Source organism: Canis lupus, chromosome 2 (assembly GCF_048164855.1).
Source record: "Canis lupus baileyi chromosome 2, mCanLup2.hap1, whole genome shotgun sequence".
In the NCBI taxonomy this organism is placed as follows: domain Eukaryota; kingdom Metazoa; phylum Chordata; class Mammalia; order Carnivora; family Canidae; genus Canis; species Canis lupus.
In genome coordinates this window covers 3,838,415-3,858,651 of record NC_132839.1, presented here as the reverse complement: position 1 = coordinate 3,858,651, position 20,237 = coordinate 3,838,415, and the positions used below count along the sequence as shown (strand labels likewise).

Genomic DNA, 20,237 nt, shown 5'->3' with positions numbered 1-20,237 from the left:
TCTGAGTGTACTTGGAGAAGGAAAAAAGTTTAAGGACTGAGCCCTGTGATGATCCAACACGAGGAGGCCAGGAAAAAAGAAGTATCAGAAAAACTGACAGAGGCCAATGAGAGAAAAGGAAAATCCCGGAGTGTGGATGCCAAATGAAGAGTGCCTCAGACAGAAGAACTGACGACTGTGCCAAATGCTAAGAGATAAAGTATGAGAAGGATCTACAACTGGCCGCTGAACTTAGCAACATGCAGGATACTGAAGATCTCGACAAGGGCACCTTGGCTAGAACGGTGGATATAAAAGCCTGATGAGAATACTGTCAAGAGACAGTGAGAGAAAACTGGAACAGAAAAGAGTACAGGAAAACTGGGAATCACGGTTTCTGAATAACAGGGTTTTTTTGTTTTTGTTTTTGTTTTTTAAATAGGCTCCATATTCAGCATGGAGCCCAACTCAGGATCTCAGGATCCTGAGATCAAGCCCTCAGCTGAGATCAAGAGCTGGTCACTTAACCTACTGAGTCACCTAGGTGCCCCTGAAAAATTCTTTAATGCGATTCCACTTGTTTCCTAAAGATATTCTCTTCTGAGCCCTCCAACTTCCTCATCTAAACTTAGTCTACTTGTTCTCAAGGCCTGTGACCCCTGCTCTGATAACTTTTGGTTATACTTCTAAGTCTCCTGATTTGAATTCCATGTTCACAATGGGACACACAATATGGAGGTGTGTGTCTCTGTCTGTCTTTACTAGAAGATCAAGTAATTGTTTCAGAAATTTTATGTAAGAAGGTAAACTCTGGGTCCTTGTATGCCTTCCTCACGCTTTAGGTTAGGGCAAGACAACACCATTTTTTCCAAACTCTGAGAGGCACTGTTTTTTAGCATCTCATGTTGCATACAGCATCTCATCCTGCTTATTTAGTTCTCATTTTTTAGTAAGTAAATCAATTTTTCTTCCTGGAATATTTAGGATATCCTCTTAATAAATGATATTCTATAATGTCACAAGGACTGTTTTAGGGGTAGGCCATTTTAAAATTTCTCCTACAGAGGCCTGATTAGGTTTTAAAAGATTCCTGTCAATTTGTCTCAAAGACGTCTTTTTTTAAAAATCCTATTTTCTCTGTATTTGGCCTACGTAGATGAATCCTTTGTCTGTAAACTTATCTTTCTCATTTTCACTCTGAGATGGTAAACTTCATCTACTTTTACTTCCAGCCTTCCAATACTCTCGGTAATAATCTTTTAAATTTCTTGTACTTTCCGGGGATTCCTGGGTGGTTCAGTGGTTTGGTGCCTGCCTTTGGCCGAGGGCAATCCTGGAGTCCCGGGATCGAGTCCTGTGCCGGGCTCCCTGCATGGAGCCTGCTTCTCCTTCTGCCTGTGTCTCTGCCTCTATCATGAATAAGTAAATTTAAAATATCTTAATAAATAAATAAATAAATAAATTTCTTATACTTTCCTTTCTTGTTCTCTGCTTTTTCTTATTATTGTGACTACTATTACTTTCAATAGTGGTTCATGCGTTATGAATGAAATGTAGACTAGAACCTCTCTGCAGATACTAAATGTTTTTATTTCCCCTAGGGCCAGCCATAGTCAAGTATCTACAAAAGTGCTAATCTCATTTCGATATAAAAAAGAAAAAAGCAGAACAGGAAGGAGAGAGGATGAATAACAAGAAATAACCACCACAGTGGTGTCAGATAAATAGTTATTCATCAGTCCCAAATTTGTATCACAACTGAATCAGAAACATTCGGTCTCTGAGTTCCTTCCCTCTGAAAAGATGTTTGCTTTGCTGAATTAGTCTCTCGTTCCTTGTACTATTATTCACTTGATAAGTAACCTATGATTCCCCTCTACCTATGACAATTATTCAATTCAAAATATTTGGGATTTTTATATATTCCTAATTATTATAAAGCAAATTATATACATGTGTTGTTAAGAATTATATGAGTCAATCAACAAAGTATTAATTCTAGATCTTATTAGCCTAGAAGTCATCACCTTATCATTTTTTTATTTATTTATTTTTTTTATGATAGTCACACAGAGAGAGAGAGAGAGGCAGAGACACAGGCAGAGGGAGAAGCAGGCTCCATGCACCGGGAGCCCAATGTGGGATTTGATCCCAGGTCTCCAGGATCGCGCCCTGGGCCAAAGGCAGGCGCCAAACCGCTGCGCCATCCAGGGATCCCATCACCTTATCATTTTAACTAGCATCATGCAAGCAGCTATAAAGAGACAACAGAAACAACCCTCAAAAGAATAGGTAAAGGGAAAGCAGTAGGACTTAGAGTGGTGATTTTCAAAACAAATGCTTTGTTTTATTTTTACTTGAATGCACTATGTCTATTAAATGCACTGCTTCTAGTACATGGTCTAACGTAACATGTATGTAAACGGCTGAACAAGTGGATAAATGAACAATTCTGTTGTATGAATTGATATTCTTTCTTCAAAAACCAGAATCTGTACCCCTTCAGTGTGGATTGTACTTAGTGATTTGTTTCTACTGAAGACAATGTGACAGCAGTGACAACGTATAATGCACAAGATCAGGGCATACAGGGCATTGTGGCTTCCTCCTTGCTCTCTTAGCTCACTCTCTGGAAGAAGCAAGCTGCTATATCATGAGCTCATTCCAGTAATCCTAAGGTCCACATGTTGAGGAACTGGCAGTTCCTGCCAAGAGCCAGAAGGAACTGACGTCTTCCAGTAATAGCCATGTGAATGAACTACACAGGGAAGCAGCACCTTAAGTCCCAATCAAGCCTTCAGGTGACTGTAATCCCGACCTATATCCTGACTGCAACCTCATGAGGCTGTGAGACAAACCACTCAGCCAGGCTACTCCTGAATTTCTGACTCAGAAACTATGAGATATAAATGCTCAGAGCTGCTAGGTCTATTGAAGTAAAACAAATTATCGTGTAATAAGTAAAAAATACAAATAATTTAAACTACGTACACTTAGATACTAGATTTTCTCATACTTCTACCTTTTACTAGAACAAAGATTTTCTAATACCAACTCATAAAAGTGTATTTTCTCCCTTTTAAAAGATATGCTCATTCTCAGCATAGAAAGTGCCATGTTAGGTAGGGTTGACAGTGTCAAAATAAATTATACTGGTGTTTTGCTTGCAGGCAACGTCAGAACTGCCGCTTAGCTCCTCTATTCTGTTATCTAATGAATATTTACTAAAAAGCTACTGAATCAGGAACACTTACTTTTAGAATTTAAATCTGGCTGATTTAAGTGAAATTTTAGCCAAAGAGAAGGAGAAATCAGTTAAATTTCCAAAAGAATTTCACCTGAAAGCTTGGATCTATACCCCTGTGACCTATGTGCTGGGAGCCAAAAATAACACACTTCAAAAAAAAAAAACAAAAAACACACACACACAAAATAGAGGTATAATTGACATATTAGTGTTGAATATATAACATAATGACTTGATATTTGTACATACTGCTAAATGATCATCAAAGTAAATCTAATTAATATCCATCACCATAAACACTAATAAAATTTTTCTTGTGATGAGAACTTCTAAGAGGTTAGGTTACCAACCTTCAAATATACAACATTGTATTATTAACTATAGAAACCCATGACTTATTTTGTAACTGAACGTTTGTACCTTTTACCCCTCTTTGCCTATTTTGCTGGCCTCCCACTCCCACTTCTGGTGACCACCAATCCGTTCTCTGTATCTATGAGCTTTATGGGTTTTTTTTTTTTTTTTTTTTTTTTTTACTAATTTCACATATGAGATCATATAGTATTTGTCTCTTTCTGTTTTAGTAAGTATAATGCTCTCAAGGTCCATCCATTTTACTGAAAATGGCATGGTCTCATTATTTTTTATGGTTGAATAATACTCCATTGTGTGTGCATGCAAGGACACACACACACACACACACACTGCATCTTTTTTCTTCTCCAGGAAAATCTTCCCTCCTTCCTGCTTTCCTTTCTTCTTCCTTTTTTTTTTTTTTTTTTGCTTAAAATGACAAATTTATTCTCTCATAGTTCTGGAGATTAAGGGTCCAAAATCAGGGAGTCAATAGCACCATATTTTCTTCCAAAGGCTCTAGCAGAGAATCCTTTTCGCACTTCTGGCTTCTGGTGAATGCCAGTAAACCTCTGTATTCCTTGGCTTTACACCACATTTTCTTTATCCATTCATCCAATAACAGACACTTAGGCTATTTCCATATTTCGGCCGTTGTAAATAATGCTGTAATGAATATGGGGGTGCATATATCTTTTTTTTTTTTTTTTTTTTTTTGCATATATCTTCTTAAGTTAGTATTTTTGTTTTCTTCAGATAAATACCCAGGAGTGGAATAGCTGGATCATCTATTTTTAATTTTTTTAGAAACTTCCATTCTGCCTTCCATAGTGGCTGCACCAGCTTATATTGTCCCCAAGAGTGCACAAGGGTTTCTTTCTTTTCATATCCCCGTCAACACTCGTGATTTTCTTGCCTTTTTGATAAAAGCCATTCTAACAGATGTAAGTTGATATTTCATCGATTTGCATTTCTCTGATGATTAGTGATGTTGAGCATATTTTCACTTACCTGCTGCCCATCTATATGTTGTCTTCAGAAAAATATCTACTCATATCTTCTGCCCATTTTCTAACTGGATTTTTTTTTTTTGCTATTGAGTTGTAAGAATTCATAATATGTTTTCGATATTAACCCTGATAAAGATGTATAATTTGCAACCATTTCCTCCTACTTAGTAGGCTGCTTATAAATAACTCATTGTTTAAGTGTCCTTCCTAGGAAGAAACAGAAAAGTTAAGAAGCAAATAAATTTAATCCAACTATCTGAAGGGCAATGTTTTGATTACTCTTCCAAATTCATTGGAAAATTTGTTCCTTATTCTCTCATATTTATGTTCTAAAATTATTTCCTAAAACTCCTCATAAAACAAATTTCTAAAATTATCTAGCCTGATTTTCTTTCAGGAAAATAATTATTTAGTCATACAAAATTCTGGTAATTATTATCAAACTTGAGCTATAAATTCAATAATGCAAACTGACAAATGCTGCTAGCAGGCTGTTTTGTATATGTTAGAACCAATTTTATTTTAACTTAGTTTACTAACATTATCTCATCTATTTTTAGCTGCTAAGGCAAAGTAAATATTCCAAGAGATTAATAAAGTATCTATTTTGAATAACAATCTAAACTTGCATTTAAATTATTTCTCATACTCACATATTGTTTTTAATCTATCTCTGGATTTTTCATATCTTTTCTAGGCACAAGCACAAATGGCTGCTTTTACATACAGACAACTGCAAAATATTCCACTAGATATAACCAGCAGATACACAATAAATAAGGATTAAGGTAATATTACTCCCATATATTGCTATAAACAAGTGGACACATTAATAAATTAACAGAGTCAATTGCAGCAAATCAAATAATGTACTAATAATCACTAGACCTTGAAGTCACAGGCTGCTACATAAGAAAAGTTCCAGGATGTGACTACTAGATTCTGTAAATGAACAACTGTTAAATTTCTGAGGTCAAATGGGTTTGCTATTCCTAGTAATACAAAGATAAAAAGCTAAGCTTACTTAAATACTATCTATCTTGACAACTTTTCTGTAAATTACTGAAAAAGAATAAACTCATTATTGATATAGTGAAATTTTCACTAAAAAACACAAAATATATGTAATCAGAAACAAACCTTTAGATAATCCCAAATTCTTATATTTAAGTAATTTAAAAACTTTACTTCTAATTGGTTATGGTAAAGCCTCTATCTCACCAAAAATTGTTTAAAAAATTGTTACAAAATGGGGCGCCTGGGTGGCTCAGTCAATTAAGCGCCCACCTCTAGCTCAGAGTCCTGGGATGGAGCTCCATGTCAGGATCCCTGCTCAGCAGGAAATCTGCTTCTCCCTCTCCCTCCCTCCCACCCCTACCCCCACTTGTGCTTTCTCATTCTGAGCAAGCTCTCAAATAAATAAAATCTTTAGAATAAATAAACAAATGTTACAAAATTCTGTTTCTAAAAGACTCCCATAGAGAGAAATCTGTGAAGAAAGAACTGAATGAACATATAGCCAGCACACTAGAACAATGAAAATCTTCTATGGTTCACTGGAAATATAATCAGCTAGGGGGAAAAAAGATTAAAGTCAAAGACAAATTGAGATGAAGAATAAAATAATCAATCCATTAAAGAATAGGATGAAGAAATATTCCTCAAATTCACCTCTTATTTAGATGGGAAGATCTGTTTCAGATGTGAAAAACTAAGAAGGGCCCTACTCCACCCTCCTCTGGGAGGCCAAGTCAAATCAGTTCCAAATATAGAAACACCATATATTTATTTCCATGTCAATGAGCTAAGAAAAAAACGAAGAGTAGGGAAAAAGGAAAATAGAAAATTCAATGTTATGCATACCAAATGTAGCAAATTTCATTTGATAAAAATTCATAAAACATGCTCAGAATAAAAAATTAATATACCTCTGATATTTAGACACTTGGATGTGTTACCTACAAAAAAAAAAAAAAGGCTCACAGGAGTAGGTTTGGAGACAAAAAAACAAGCACAGCAAAATGTTGATGCAAGATATATAAATGTGGTTTCCTTATACTCCATAGAAATGTGATTGGAAATTTTCACGATAAATATTTTCAAGTACTTTCCTTTTCTCTCCAATCATCCGTTGAAAAACTAAAAAAGTACAAAACTCTTGAGCACACATCATAGTTCAATGAATTTTTACACAGGTTATATATCTGAGTAACTACCACCTAGATCAAGATATAAAACATTACCATCATTTCAGAAGGTTCTCTTTTACCCCTTCCAAATGATTAAACTTAGCTCAATCCAGAGGCAACTACTTTTTGGACTTCTACTACCCCAGATTAGTTTTTCCTGTTTTAAACTACACAACTGGAATCATACAGTATGAACTCTTTTGTGTCGGTCTACTTTCACTCAACACAATGTTTCAGGGATTCACTCATGTTGTTAGAAATATTCCTATACATATTTTTTACCTTTCTTGGGAAGTACAACCTGGAATTACTGGGTTACAGTACAGGGCTATGTTTAGCTATAACAGTTGTTTTACCAGTTTTCCAAAGTGGCTGAAACAATTTACATTCTCATTAGCAATATATAATAGTATCTTGTTTCATATCCTTAGCAGCACTTGTTATTGTGAATCTCTACCTGGCCATTCTGGTAGGGGTAGGATGGTGCTTCACTGTGACACTTCCCTGATGAGTAATAATGTAGAGTAACTTTACCTGTGCACATTGGCCTTTTGGATATCCTCTTCTATAAAGAATCTGATCACTTGTTTGCGTGTTTTTTAAAAATAAGTTGTTTGCCTTTTTCTTTTTGATCTGTAACTTATGTATATTTTCTGGATAGAAGTCCTTTACTGAATTTATTTGTTGCAAATATTCTTACAGTCTGTGGCTTGCCTTTTACTTTTTTTTTTTTTATTAAGATTTTATTTATTCATAGAGACACACCAGAGAGAGAAAGAGAGGCAGAGACACAGGCAGAGGGAGAAGCAGGCACCATGTGGGGAGCCCGACGTGGGACTTGATCCCGGGTCTCCAGGATCACGCCCTGGGCTGCAGGTGGCACTAAACCGCTGCACCACTGGGGCTGCCCTGCCTTTTACCTTCTTAATGTTATCTTGATAAATAGAAATTCTTATTTTTATGCAGTCTAATTTATCGATTTTATGTTTAAGAAATTTTTGCCTAGGTGATGAAGAAGTCACCTAGGTTTTCTTCTACAAGCTTTATAATTTTAGCTTTCACATTTAGATCCATGATCAAAAACTCAAACGAACTTTTGAAGACAGCACCAGGTATAAATCCAGGTTCATTTTATTACTATGTAGATATCCAGTTTGTCAACATTATTTATTAAAAGTAAACGCATTGTCTTAATTTCAGTGGAGCTTTTGTCATAAACCAAGAATGGTTTAGGTGAAGGTCTATTTCTACATATTCATATTCTTCCATTGGCCTTTTTATCTACCTTGTTCTATTACACACTGTCTTAATGACTCTAAATACATAATAAGTATTAGCATCTAAGACATTTGTATTTTGATATAAATTCCAGAATCCAATTTGACCCCCTCCACCCCACCAAAAAAAAATTCTGGGATTTTCAGACTGTATTAAACCTATAGTTCAACCTGAGGGAAACGGACATGGTAACAATGTTGAGGTTCCCACTACAAAAAGATGAAATATTTCTCCATTTATTTAAATATTTTAAAATGTCTCTGGGAGCACCTGGATGGCTTAGTCAGTTAAGCATCCAACTCTTGATTTCAGCTCCAGTCATGATCTCAGGGTCGAGAGATTGAGCCCCAAGTCAAGACTACATGCTCAGCACAAGCAATCTGCTTGAAATTCTCTCTCTCCCTCTCCTGCTGTTGCTCCATTCCCAGACTCTTTCCCTTTAAAATAAATTTTTAAAAATAAAATATTTCTGAGCAGTTTTATCATTTTCAGTATAGAAGTTTTCCCCAATTATTATTATATTTATTCTTAGATTACATAGTTTGATGCTCTTCTAAATATACTTCTCTAGTTTTATTCTACACATTTCTGGTTGCTAGTAGACAACTTACAATTCTTTTTTTCTCCTCTTTTTCTTTTTCTTTTTTTTTTTTTTGCATACTAGCCTTGTATAACACATATTACAATATAACAGTGAATAGAAGGATATTGGACATGAAAAAAGGTTTTTCACTGAGTTAGTTGGACATTTTGATACTTTAAAAAAAAAGAATTTATTGATTTGAGAGAGAAAGAACACAAGCAAGGAGGGGAGGGGCAAAGGTAGAAGAAGAAGCAGATTTCACACTGAAAAGGGAACCCAATTCAGGGCTTGATCCAAGGACCCTGAGATCATGACCTGAGCCAAAGGTGGATGTTTAACCAATTGAACCACCCAGGTGCCCCCATTTTCTGATACGCTTTAGGAAGTTAAGGAATTTCCTTCTATTGCTTCTAGTGCTAAGCTGATAAGGATTTTTATCATGAATGGATGCTGAACTTTGTCAAAGGATTTCTCTGTATCTATAGAAACGATCTTATTTTTTCTCTATGTTATTCTGTTAAAGAGATGAATTACACTGATTAATGTTAAAAATATTAAAACAACCTTGAATTCTTGGAAAAATCTGTAATCTATAGTATACATTCTATGTCACCGTATTATTTCAGTATCTGTGTTCATGATAAATATTGGCCTATAATTTTACCCCTTTTTCAGGCTCTTGTCAGGTTTTCCTATCAAGATTATGCTAAAATCATAAAATGTTGTCAAAGACTTTTTTTTCTCTCTCAGTAGAGCCTGGGGTTGTCTTTGTGGAAAAGTTTTTGATAAAGTCAAAAAAAGTTATCAAACGTTAATATAAAGTTGTTCATAACTTCCCCTTATTAACAGTTTAATATATATAGGATCTGTAATAATGCCTCCTTTTAAATTCCTGGTATGGGTAACTTTTGTCTCTTCTCATTTTCTCCTTCTCATTACAGACTTACTACTTTTGAAAAGTCCTCTCAACAAACTAAAACCTTTGTAGTTCCTTAATTTCTACTTCGATATGTACCACTTCCTTCTTTCTAAGTTGATTTTGGTTTGTCATTCCCTTCAGTTGCAAGCTTAAACAACTTCTAATCTTTTTTTTAATTAATATATGCATACAAAGCTACAAATACAAAGTTCTCTCAAAGTACTGCTTCAGTTCCATCCCATAAGTTCTGATGCAACATTTTTTTCAGATTGAAATGTTTTCTAAGTTATACTGTGACTTTGTTTTTGATTAATTCACTATTTAGAAATATCCTGCTGAACCTCTGAACATTTGGAGCCTTTCTAGTTATTTTTGTTACTAAGTTGCAATTAATTCCACAATGATCAGAAAACATACACTACTCTGTAAGTAGAAAACATGCACACCCCAACAGAAATCATTTTCAACCTGCTATAAAAACCCAACAATTGGGAACCCCCGGGTGGCTCAGTGGTTTAGCACCGTCTTCAGCCCAGGGCGTGATCCTGGAGACCCAGGATCAAGTCCCATGTCGGGCTCCCTGCATGGAGCCTGCTTCTCCCTCTGCTTCTCTCTCGCTCTCTTATGAATGAATAAAAAAATCTTAAAAAAAAAATAAAGGAAAAATTTTTTGATGCAGACAGAGGAATGAAGAATTACAACTGACTTCTCATCAAAAACTGTGCAAGCAGAAAGACAATATACATGACATCTTTAAAGAAAAACAGCACGAACAAAAAATTCCATACTCAGCAAAGTACTCTCCAAAAAGAACCAAAACAAAACAAAGGGTACATTATAGCCAACCCAAGACACATGTTACCAGTAAACTTGAACTGAAGAAAGAGTATAAAACAGACATTTGATTCTACAATGAAATGTGGAACTTTAAACATAAGTGAAGATACATGTAAAACATAGCTTTCCTTATTTTTAATTACTTCAAAACAGAAGTATGTGAAGGAGCACTCACTGTTTGATTGAACTTTCTGGGATGATGGAAACAGTCATCTTACACTGTTCAATCTGAAAGCTAAAGGCTACATGTGGCTACTATGCACTTAAAAATGCATAGGAAATTAATTTAAACTTAATATTAACTACTCTAAATTCAAATTAAATAGTCACACTGGCTAGTGACATGATGGGCAATGCAGGTCTAAAGCAAACATAGTTAGCAAGGTGTTGTGAACTTACAGCATAAAATAGATGACAATAGCTGTGCAAAAGATAGTTAAGAAGAAACTGGCAATATAATGTTGAGGAGCTCTGACACTATATAAAAAGTTGTGTAATATTGCCTGAATATAGACTGGAATTAAAGATGTATGATACAAAACACAGACAAACCAGCATAAATTTTTTAAGGAGCCAAAGTAAGTGCAAGTACTGAGCTAATAATAAAGATAAACAGAACATACAGCAGACAAGTTAAATAAAAAACTATTAAGTTGATAGATTTAAATCCAATCACATCAGTAATTACACTAAACATAAATGGTCCAAACAACCTAATTAAAAAGCCAGACTGTAGGGATGGATTTAAAAAAAAAAAAAAAAAAAAGTGGGCTGTCTATGCCAAATCTACTTTAAATACAAAATTACAGATGTAAAGTAAAAGGATTTATCATGCAAATAGCAATCAAAAGAAAGATAGTGTGGTGATATTAAACATCAGATAAAGGAGACTGCAAAAGAAGGAATAATGTCAAAAATAAGGAGGCATACTATATAATAACAAAGGGGTCAATTTACCAACAAGGCATAACAATCCTAAATATATATGTACCTAACAACAGAGTTTCAAAATTCATGACGCAAAAAGTGTTAGAAAAGGAAAAATAGACAAATCCACAATTATATTTGGAGACTTCAATTCTTCTTGAATTAATCAACAAAACAAGTAGACAAAACCTCAGTAAGGAAACAGAAAACCTAATAAGCACCATCAATCAACTTGACAATTATACAATATTTAATGTAAAATATAACATTTAACGAGAAATACGGAACTTACAGAATAATCCACCCAAAAGCAGCAAAATACACATTATTTTGAAGGACATATGGAACATTTACTAAGGTGGACCATATTCTGGGTCATAAAACAAACTGCAAAGAACTTAAAGGAAATTATACAAAAAGTATGTTGTCTGCCTCCAAAAAATTAAACATAGTAATCAATTGCAAAATGACATAGGCAAATATCACAAAATATTTGGAAAGGAAACAATATACTTCTAAATAACCATGGGTCAAAGTGAAAGTCCCATAAGAATTCAGAAAATATCAACATAACACAGGTTGTAGGAATATATAGTGTTTAGGAGGAAAAGGTCTCAAATCAAGGACCCAAGCTCACACCTTATGAAATCCTAACAAAATGGATTTAAAACCAAAGGCATATAGAAATAGTAAAGACCAAAAATCAATGAAACCAAAAAGGTTTTTTTAAAAAATGCAATAAAACAAAAAACTAAATCTTTGGAAAAATTAATGAAATTGGTAAACCTGGACACAAACTAATAAAGACAAAAGAGAGGAAACACTGCCAACATAAGGAATAAATGAAAAGACATCCCTATAGTAGCTACAGACATTAAAAGGAAAATAAAGAAACAACTCTGGTGATGAATAGATGAAACAGATAAATTCCTTGAAAGACACAAACCGGGATCCCTGGATGGCACAGCGGTTTGGCCCCTGCCTTTGGCCCAGGGCGCGATCCTGGAGACCTGGGATCGAATCCCATGTCGGGCTCCCAGTGCATGGAGCCTGCTTCTCCCTCTGCCTGTGTCTCTGCCTCTCTCTCTCTCTCTCTGTGTGTGACTATCATAAATAAATAAAAATTTAAAAAAATAAAAAATAAAATCTTAAAAAAAAAAAGACACAAACCACTAACGCTCGTATAGTGAGTACAAGTGATTCATGTAGTCGAAAACCAAAACCTTTCAAGAAGTAGCGGATAATCCTAATCATTTTACAACTATTAATTTATCTTTTAAAACCTTTCAAAAGAAAAAAAAAAAAAAAACTCTGGACCTAGATGGGTTAGCTTTCACACTCTAACAAGAAAGATTTATTAAAGAAATACTACTCTTGGGGGGACCCTTGGGTGGCTCAGCAGCTTAGTGCCTGCCTTCAGTCCAGTCATGATCCTGGAGACCCAGGATCAAATCCCACATCAGGCTCCCTGCATGGAGCCTGCTTCTCCCTCTGCCTGTGTGTCTGCCTCTCTTTCTCTCTGTGTCTCTCAAAAATAAAACCTTAAAATAATAATACTCTTATCCAAAATTTTTCAGAAAATATAAGAGGAAGAAACACCCTCAAAATCTATGAGACCAGCATGATTCCAACACAAAAAAATTACACAAAAAAGCATCCTAAGTGAACATAAATACAAAAAAGTATTCAATAAACTATGATGAGTAAATCAAATCCACAAATTTATGAAAATGATAATATAATGCTAAATGAATGCAAGGTTTATTCAACATTAGAAAAAAAGCAATGCAATTCATCTTATTAACAGATCAAAAAGATAAGCAATATTTATTATCTTAATAAATACAGTAAAATTCAATGTTCACTTGATAAAAATTCCCACAATCAAAGAAAAGGAATGGGAACATCCTTAACTTGATAAAAGGCCTGGTATACTTAATATGGTAATATTCAATATATAAAAAGTACTAAAAAAAAGTACTTAATATATAATAATAACTTGATAAAGGCCCTATTATACCTAATAAAGAAAGCTGGAAACCAGTAAGTCACTTCTAAAAAATTTCATGGAAAAGGAAAGAAACTAGAATAGCCAGAATGATTTTGAAAAATAGTTAAGTCAGAGAAAGACAAATATCATATGACTTCACTCGTAAGTGGAATTTAAGAAACAAAAGAAGGAAGCAAAGGGACAAAAAGGAGACAGAGGGGCAAACCAAGAAACAGATTCTTAAATATACACAACAAACTGATGGTTACCAGAGAGAGGTGGGAAGGGGTTATAGGGTTAAATAGGTAATGGTGATTAAGGAGCGCACTTGTGATTAGCATCAGGTATTGTACATAAGTGTTGAATCACTATACCATACCCAAAACTATTAAACTTTAGGCTAACTGGAATTCAAATAAAAACTTCAAAACAACAAAAAAAGTAGACTCAAAAAAAAAAAAAAAAAAAAGAATAAAGTTGGGAGTACTTGCACTACCTGACTTTAAGACTTATTATAAAGTAACAAAATAATCATGACAATGTGGTATTGGCAAAATGACATAACACAGATCAAGGGTTAGTCAAGAAATAGACTCATATGGTCAACTGGTTTTTGACTAAGTTAATTCAATAAGGAAAGTGTTCCTAACGAATGGTACCAGAACTGAGAAAAGGAGACTTAACCCTTCTCACACCAGATACAAAAACTAACTCAAAATGCAGGATACACCTTGTCATAAAAACCATAACTATAAAACCTGTAGAAGAAAACACAAGAGATCTGTACAACTTTGCATCGAGGAAACTTAGAACACAAACACAAATCATAAAAGAAGACTGATGAACTGATTTTTTTTTAAAGATTTATTTGAGAGAGAGAGAGAGAGAAAGAGCAAGCGCAAGCAGGAGGGGGAGAGGAAGAAGGAGAGAGAGAATCTCCAGCAGACTCCTGGCTGAGCCCAGAACCCATCACGGGGCTGGATTTCATGACCTTGAGATCTTGACCTGAGCTGAAACCAAGAGTCAGACACTTAGACTAAGCCACCCAGGTCTCCCTGAATTTAATCAAAATTAAAAGCTCCTCTACTTTGAAAAGTTAGGAAAATAAAAAAGTAAGCTTCCGACTGCGCTGTGTATGTATTTGTCTGTGTGGGTCAAAGGACTTACACAAAAAAATACATAAAGAATTCTTTCAACTCAAGGAGACAATGTTTAAAAATGGGCAAAAGATTTGAACAGATATTTCACACAGGAAGACACACAATGACCAAGACCAAATTTTCAGCATCATTAATCATCAGATAAATGCAAATTAAAATTACAGTGTGATACTACTACCTACCCACTGGGAGGGCTAAAATTAAAAAGACTGAAATGCCCAAGTGTTGATGAGAGCATAGAGCAACTGGAACTGTAAAATGGGAAACAGTATGGCAAGTTTTTATATTTAAACATCCACTTATATTATTATTATTTATATTAAACATCCACTTACCATACCAACAAATCCATTTCTAGGTATTTACCCAAGAGAAACAAAAATCTGTGTTCACACAAAACTTCATGAATGAATGTTCATTGCTAGCAGCTTTATCAAACACAGCTCCAAACCGGAAACAATCAATATATCCATAAATAAGTGAAATGGTCAACAAACTGTGGTTAATACCATGGACTACAACTCAACAATAAAAAGCTATGAACCAGTTAAACACAAACAAAAGCATGTATGATTCTCAGAGACATCAGTCAAGAGAAAAAAAACTAAATGCAAAACAGTACATATTATATAATTCCATTTATATGAAATTTGAGAACAAATGAAACCAACTTAGAGTGAGGAAGAGAGGACAATGATTTCATGGGGCTGAGGGGTACAAATGTCTCTTACTGTAGAGGACAGAAGAGAACTTTTGGGAATGACAGAAATATCCTCTATCTTGACCGTGGTAATGCAAACATTCTAGTCTTGAATGTGGTCGTGGTGACAAGGATATACATATTTGTCAAAACATACTGAACTGTGTGTTTTAAATTAAAACATTTATTACATGTAAATTATCTTCATGAAGTTGATTCTTTAAAACTGAACGCTCGGGATCCCTGGGTGGTGCAGCGGTTTAGCGCCTGCCTTTGACCCAGGGCACGATCCTGGAGACCCGGGATCAAATCCCACGTTGGGCTCCCGGTGCATGAAGCCTGCTTCTCCCTCTGCCTATGTCTCTGCCTCTCTCTCTCTGTGTCTATCATGAATAAATAAATAAAATCTTAAAAAAAAATAAAATAAAAAAAAAAATAAAACAGAACGTTCTTGGGAAAATACTAACCAGGGAGATTGGTGATGCCCTTACATAACCACTCAAAAGTCAAAACCATCAATAAAATTCAACACCCACTTACGGTTTTTAAAAATGTCATCAGAAATTAAAGACAACAACAAAATCATCTTGGAAAGCCGAAAAGAGAAGAAAATATTTTAACTTAACATTTCCCGTTTAACAGAAAGTTTCAACAAACATCGTTAATGGATGCTAAAACATCAGAAGCAGTCCCTCAAAGTCAGAAACAACACCACATTTTTAGCCACCACTGCTATTCTTCAAAATTATACCGCAAGTGTACGCTAGCCAAAGCAATGAGGAAAATACGTTATAAAAAAAATGAAAAGAAAGCCAGAAAGGTGTGAACACTTCTAGGTAATCACCAACTCAAAAGTGATTAGATTCATGATAAACAAACAAAAAAAAAAAATCCGTAAGTTTTCCTATAACCAGAAAGAGAGAGAAAATGTTCCTGCAAGTTTCTATCCACCAGAGCAAATCACATCACACTCTAGCCAGGATTACTAGGAAGGAATGCCATAGTATGGGGGGCGGGGACACAACTACTATAAAACCCAAACTAAGGATATAAAGCCAGATGTGAATAAAAGGGAAAGACACACCATACACGCACATATTTCTGGGGGAGAGGCTCAGTATTACAAAGGTCAGTTTGCCCCAAATCCATCTAAAATTTCAATGTCACATTCAAAAAAAGAAAATAAAAAACTAAGGATTTTTAAAAATTTGTAAGTTGCATCTAAAGTTCATCTGGGGAAGAAATGCATAAGAAACAGTCAAGAATAATTCTGGAAAGAGGGAAAAACGGTCATCAAAATTTAAAACATGCATACCATTTAACGCAGGAACTCCATTTGGAGGGAATCTATGCTCCAGAAGTGATCACACACAGAGGACGTTTCCCTAACAGGTGACTTTTAGAATAAAGGCAGGACCAGAAGGGGAAGTGGGTGCTGCACTATTTACCTTACGTTCATTCCTCCAACTGTTGGAATTTTTTAAAAAAATTTTAAGGTTTAAAGTGTGCAACTAAAAACTAATCAATGCATTAAAAAGTTGTCTTCAAATAAAGCAGTATTTGACAGCGAAAAGAAACTAATCGAATGTCTTTCAATAGGTCAAATAATCCCAGCTCCTCCAAACCAATGAAATACCGCTTACCCTTAACAAAGTTATCAGAGAGAGCCCTAAAGAACAAACCAAGGTGGGCCAGACACGTGGGCAGGTGAGAGGAAGGAGGGACGCAGCGAGGTGTTTGGTATTCCTCCCGCCTCACCCCTGAACCCCGACTTTATATGTATGTGTTTAAAAATGCGTTTCTAAAAATGCCCAGTAAATGGCTAACTTCAGAGACTGGAGTAGGACAGGAGGATGACAAGTGTCCAAGTCTTGCTCCATAGGCCTTTTCCTTATATTGTCCAATTTTACATCGAGCTTGCGTGTCTGGGGCCAATATTCAGGACTTAGAGTCATCTCCTATAAAAATGGGATGGATGCTATGAGACAAAAAACAAAACACAAAAAAACCTACAAATCGTTAACACGCTTCTTTCTGTTATTTTCATATTTATTGACATGCTCTTGGAATGATCTGGAGTCCTCGGCAGAGGGGACTGCCATTTTAAGGAAATTTGACCAAATAGGTCATGATAAAAAAAAAAAAAAAAAAGCAAATACAGAAAGCCTTAAAAAAAACAAACCTACATAAACATAAAGTTCACAGAGGCAGCAGACTCAAAGCAGGGCCCGTGCATACGGGAAGCAAAAAAAAAAAAAAAAAAAAAAAAATTTTAATGCCTGGCGAGGGAAGTCTCCTCAACAGATTATTCTTCCTTTTTGCAAAAAACAAAAAAAAAAAAAAAAAAAAAAAGAGTATTTTACGTCCTCCCTTTTTTCTTCAACTTGGTCCTCGGGCGGCTTTAAACTCGGCATTTCGAAGGTGCGCAAAATGATTTAGCAAGCAGCCATCCGCGGGAGGCCGGCCTCCAGGCGGCGGGCGGCGGGCGGGGGAGCGCGGCCTGACACTGCGAGCGGCGGGGGCACCGGGGGGCACGGGGGGGCACGGGGGGCACCGGGGGGGGAGCTGGGGAGGAGAAGCTGGGGGGCGGGGGGGCACCGACGGGAGCTGGGGGAGCATGGGGGGGCACAGGGGGGAGCGGGGGAAGCACTGGGGGAGCTAGGGGGAGCACCCAGGGGAGCACTGAAGGGAGCACCAAGGGGAGATGGAGGGAGCTGGGGAGCACGGAGGAGCACCGGGGGAGCACCGAGGGGGAGCTGGGGGGCACGGAGGGAGCACCGGCGGGAGCACCGGCGGGAGCACGGGGGGAGGAGCTGGGGGAGCACGGGGGGGCTCGGGGGGAGCTCGGGGGGACGGGCCGCGCGGGGGTCGGCGCGGCCGAGGGCCCCGGGAGGCGGGCCGGCCCGGCGGGGAGCGGCCGCAACGGCAGGCGGGGCGGGGGCGGCGGGGGCTCCGCGGGCCGCCGGGCAGCACTCGGCGGCGGCGGGGGCCGGGGCGGGGGCCGGGGCCGGGCCCGTGGCGCCGCCAACCCCACCCACCATGGCCGGCGGCGGACGCAGGCCCCGCGCCTCCCGCGCCTCCCCCGCCCCCCGCGCCCCCGCCGCGCCGCCGCCGCCGCCCTCGCCCCGACCCCCGCGCTCCCCGCACCACTACAGCTCGGCCTGAGGAAAGAAAAGGAAATACGGCTCACCCTACAGTGCAGCGGCCCCGCAGCGACGGCAGCGCCCGAGCCTCAGCGCCACCACCGCCTTCTTCTCCGCCTCCGACTCCTCCCCCGCGGAACGCGCAGCGGCGGCAGCGGCGGCGGCGGCGGCGGCGGCGGCGGCGGCGGAAGCAGAGGCGGCGGCGGCCGCGCGTCCCGCCCCCAGCGCCGCGGCGGAGGCGGAGGAGGCGGGCACGCAAGCCCCGCCCCCGGGCGGTGCCGGCCAATCGGCGCCCAGGGCCTCTGCAGGAAAAGTCCACGCGCCCAATGGGGACCCGGGGAGTGGGCTCACGTCACCGGTTGGGACGTGGCAGAGAAAGGGGAAGGGACTCGGCCCGAGCCGGCGCCGCAGACCGCCCCGGGCCAGGAGGGCGCCGCCGATTGGCCGGCGGGCGGGAGGCTGCGGCTGCGCTCCCCGGCCCGGCCGAGGCCCCTGCGGCACTGCGACGCGCGGGGCGGGGCGGGGCGGCGCGGGGCGGGGCGGGCTCGGCGCGCGGCCTTTTGTGGTTCGGGCCGCGAGACAGGGCGGGGCCTCCGCGATGGGGCGGGAGCGCCCGGGCTGCAGGGACCCCGACGCCGCCCCGGCCGCGCGCTCCCGCTCAGCGCTAAGCCGCGGAGGCCTGGGCGCCCGGGTGACCGGCTCGGGCTGGAGGCCAGCGCGCTGCCGCTCGGAGCCGGGCGGGGCGACAGCGAGCGCGGGCACGGCCGCCCCCCGCCCCCCCTCCCCGCGCGCTCCGCGGGCCCCGCCCCCACCCCCCCCACCCCCCCCACCCCACCCCCCTGCGGGGACGCTCGGCCGCCGCGCATCCGCACCAGGTGGGGGGGCGGGGGCGGGGCACTCGGCCTCCCAACCCCTCCCGGCCCTCCCCTCCCCTCCCCCCTCCTCCCCTCCCTCTGCCCCGCCCCCTCCCCGCGGGGACGCTCCGGCCGCCGCGCATCCCTCCAGGTTGGGGGAGGCGGAGACGGGGCACTCGGCCTCCCGCTCCCTCCCCATCCCCTCCCCATCCCCTCCCCATCCCCTCCCCATCCCCTCCCCTCCCTCCTCGGCCCCGCCTCTCCCCTCCCCCTCCCCGCGGGGACGCTGCGGCCCCCTGCGCCCCCCGCCCAGGTGGGGACGGGGCACTCGGCCTCCTGCCAGCCCCCCTCCGCCCCCAGCCCGGTCCTGACCCCCCTCCCACTTTGCACCGGGAGGCTCGGGGGCTGTGCAGCCCAGAAGGACCAGCTCCCATCACCTGCCCGACGGTAAATACAACAGCTGTAGTCCCGGGGCCTTCTGCTTAACTTAAACACGGGCAACAGTTGACTGAATCATGCCGTGATGCTCAGTGGTTTCTTCGGCCCGCACACCTCCTTTTTTTTTTTTAATTTTGTTTTTCCCCCCCCTCTCCTGAACGTGTCTGCTTCTCCGGTTACGGTCCTGCTCTCCTCCCACCTTAGTCCCCAACCCAGCCCCCTCCGCCCCACCACGTACCCGCCCGGGGCTCGGGTATATTGATCGCATCCCTCTCCCCAAGAACGAAGAGCCCCACTTCTTTTTTTTTTTTTATAGAAAGACTATTTATTTATTTTTTGATAATAAATTTATTTTTTATTGGTGTTCAATTTGCCAACATACAGAATAACACCCTGTGCTTACTTCTTGCGCTGCCCCTGGCAACTGCAAAATCTGCCGAGAACCGGGACTTTTGTGATTAAAACAAATTATCCAAGGTTTACTATGAGAACTTCAGTTACGACGATTTGCTATATAGATATTTTGTGAAATCAAATCTAATTCTCAGCCCACCCTTGTAGTACTGTTGTTTTTTTTGTTTTTTTGTTTTTTTTTAATCCAAGAAAGCATTTCCCACTTGGTATTTCTC

General features: G+C 39.9%; 1 protein-coding gene and 1 long non-coding RNA gene across 16 annotated transcripts in view; one reads left to right on the top strand and one right to left on the bottom strand.

The window, feature by feature from the left end:
- The window catches only part of PJA2 (praja ring finger ubiquitin ligase 2), a 67,946-nt gene extending 49,427 nt beyond the window's left edge, over positions 1–18,519 (bottom strand). Inside the window, exon 1 of one of the 2 annotated variants that reach the window (XM_072788211.1) lies at positions 18,364–18,519. The gene's annotated coding sequence lies outside the window, so the exon portion shown is untranslated. Of the gene's footprint in view, positions 1–6,261; positions 6,390–18,363 lie in introns of those variants that run through there. The other variant, XM_072788215.1, reaches the window with a different exon arrangement.
- Positions 18,520–19,401: 882 nt separating this feature from the next.
- The window catches only part of LOC140611497 (uncharacterized), a 48,034-nt gene continuing 47,198 nt past the window's right edge, over positions 19,402–20,237 (top strand). For 4 of the 14 annotated variants that reach the window (XR_012012657.1, XR_012012694.1, XR_012012651.1 and 1 more), the window contains exon 1: positions 19,443–19,617. This is a non-coding gene — a long non-coding RNA (uncharacterized lncRNA). Of the gene's footprint in view, positions 19,618–20,237 lie in introns of all 14 variants that reach the window. The other 10 variants (XR_012012692.1, XR_012012680.1, XR_012012690.1 and 7 more) reach the window with 9 other exon arrangements.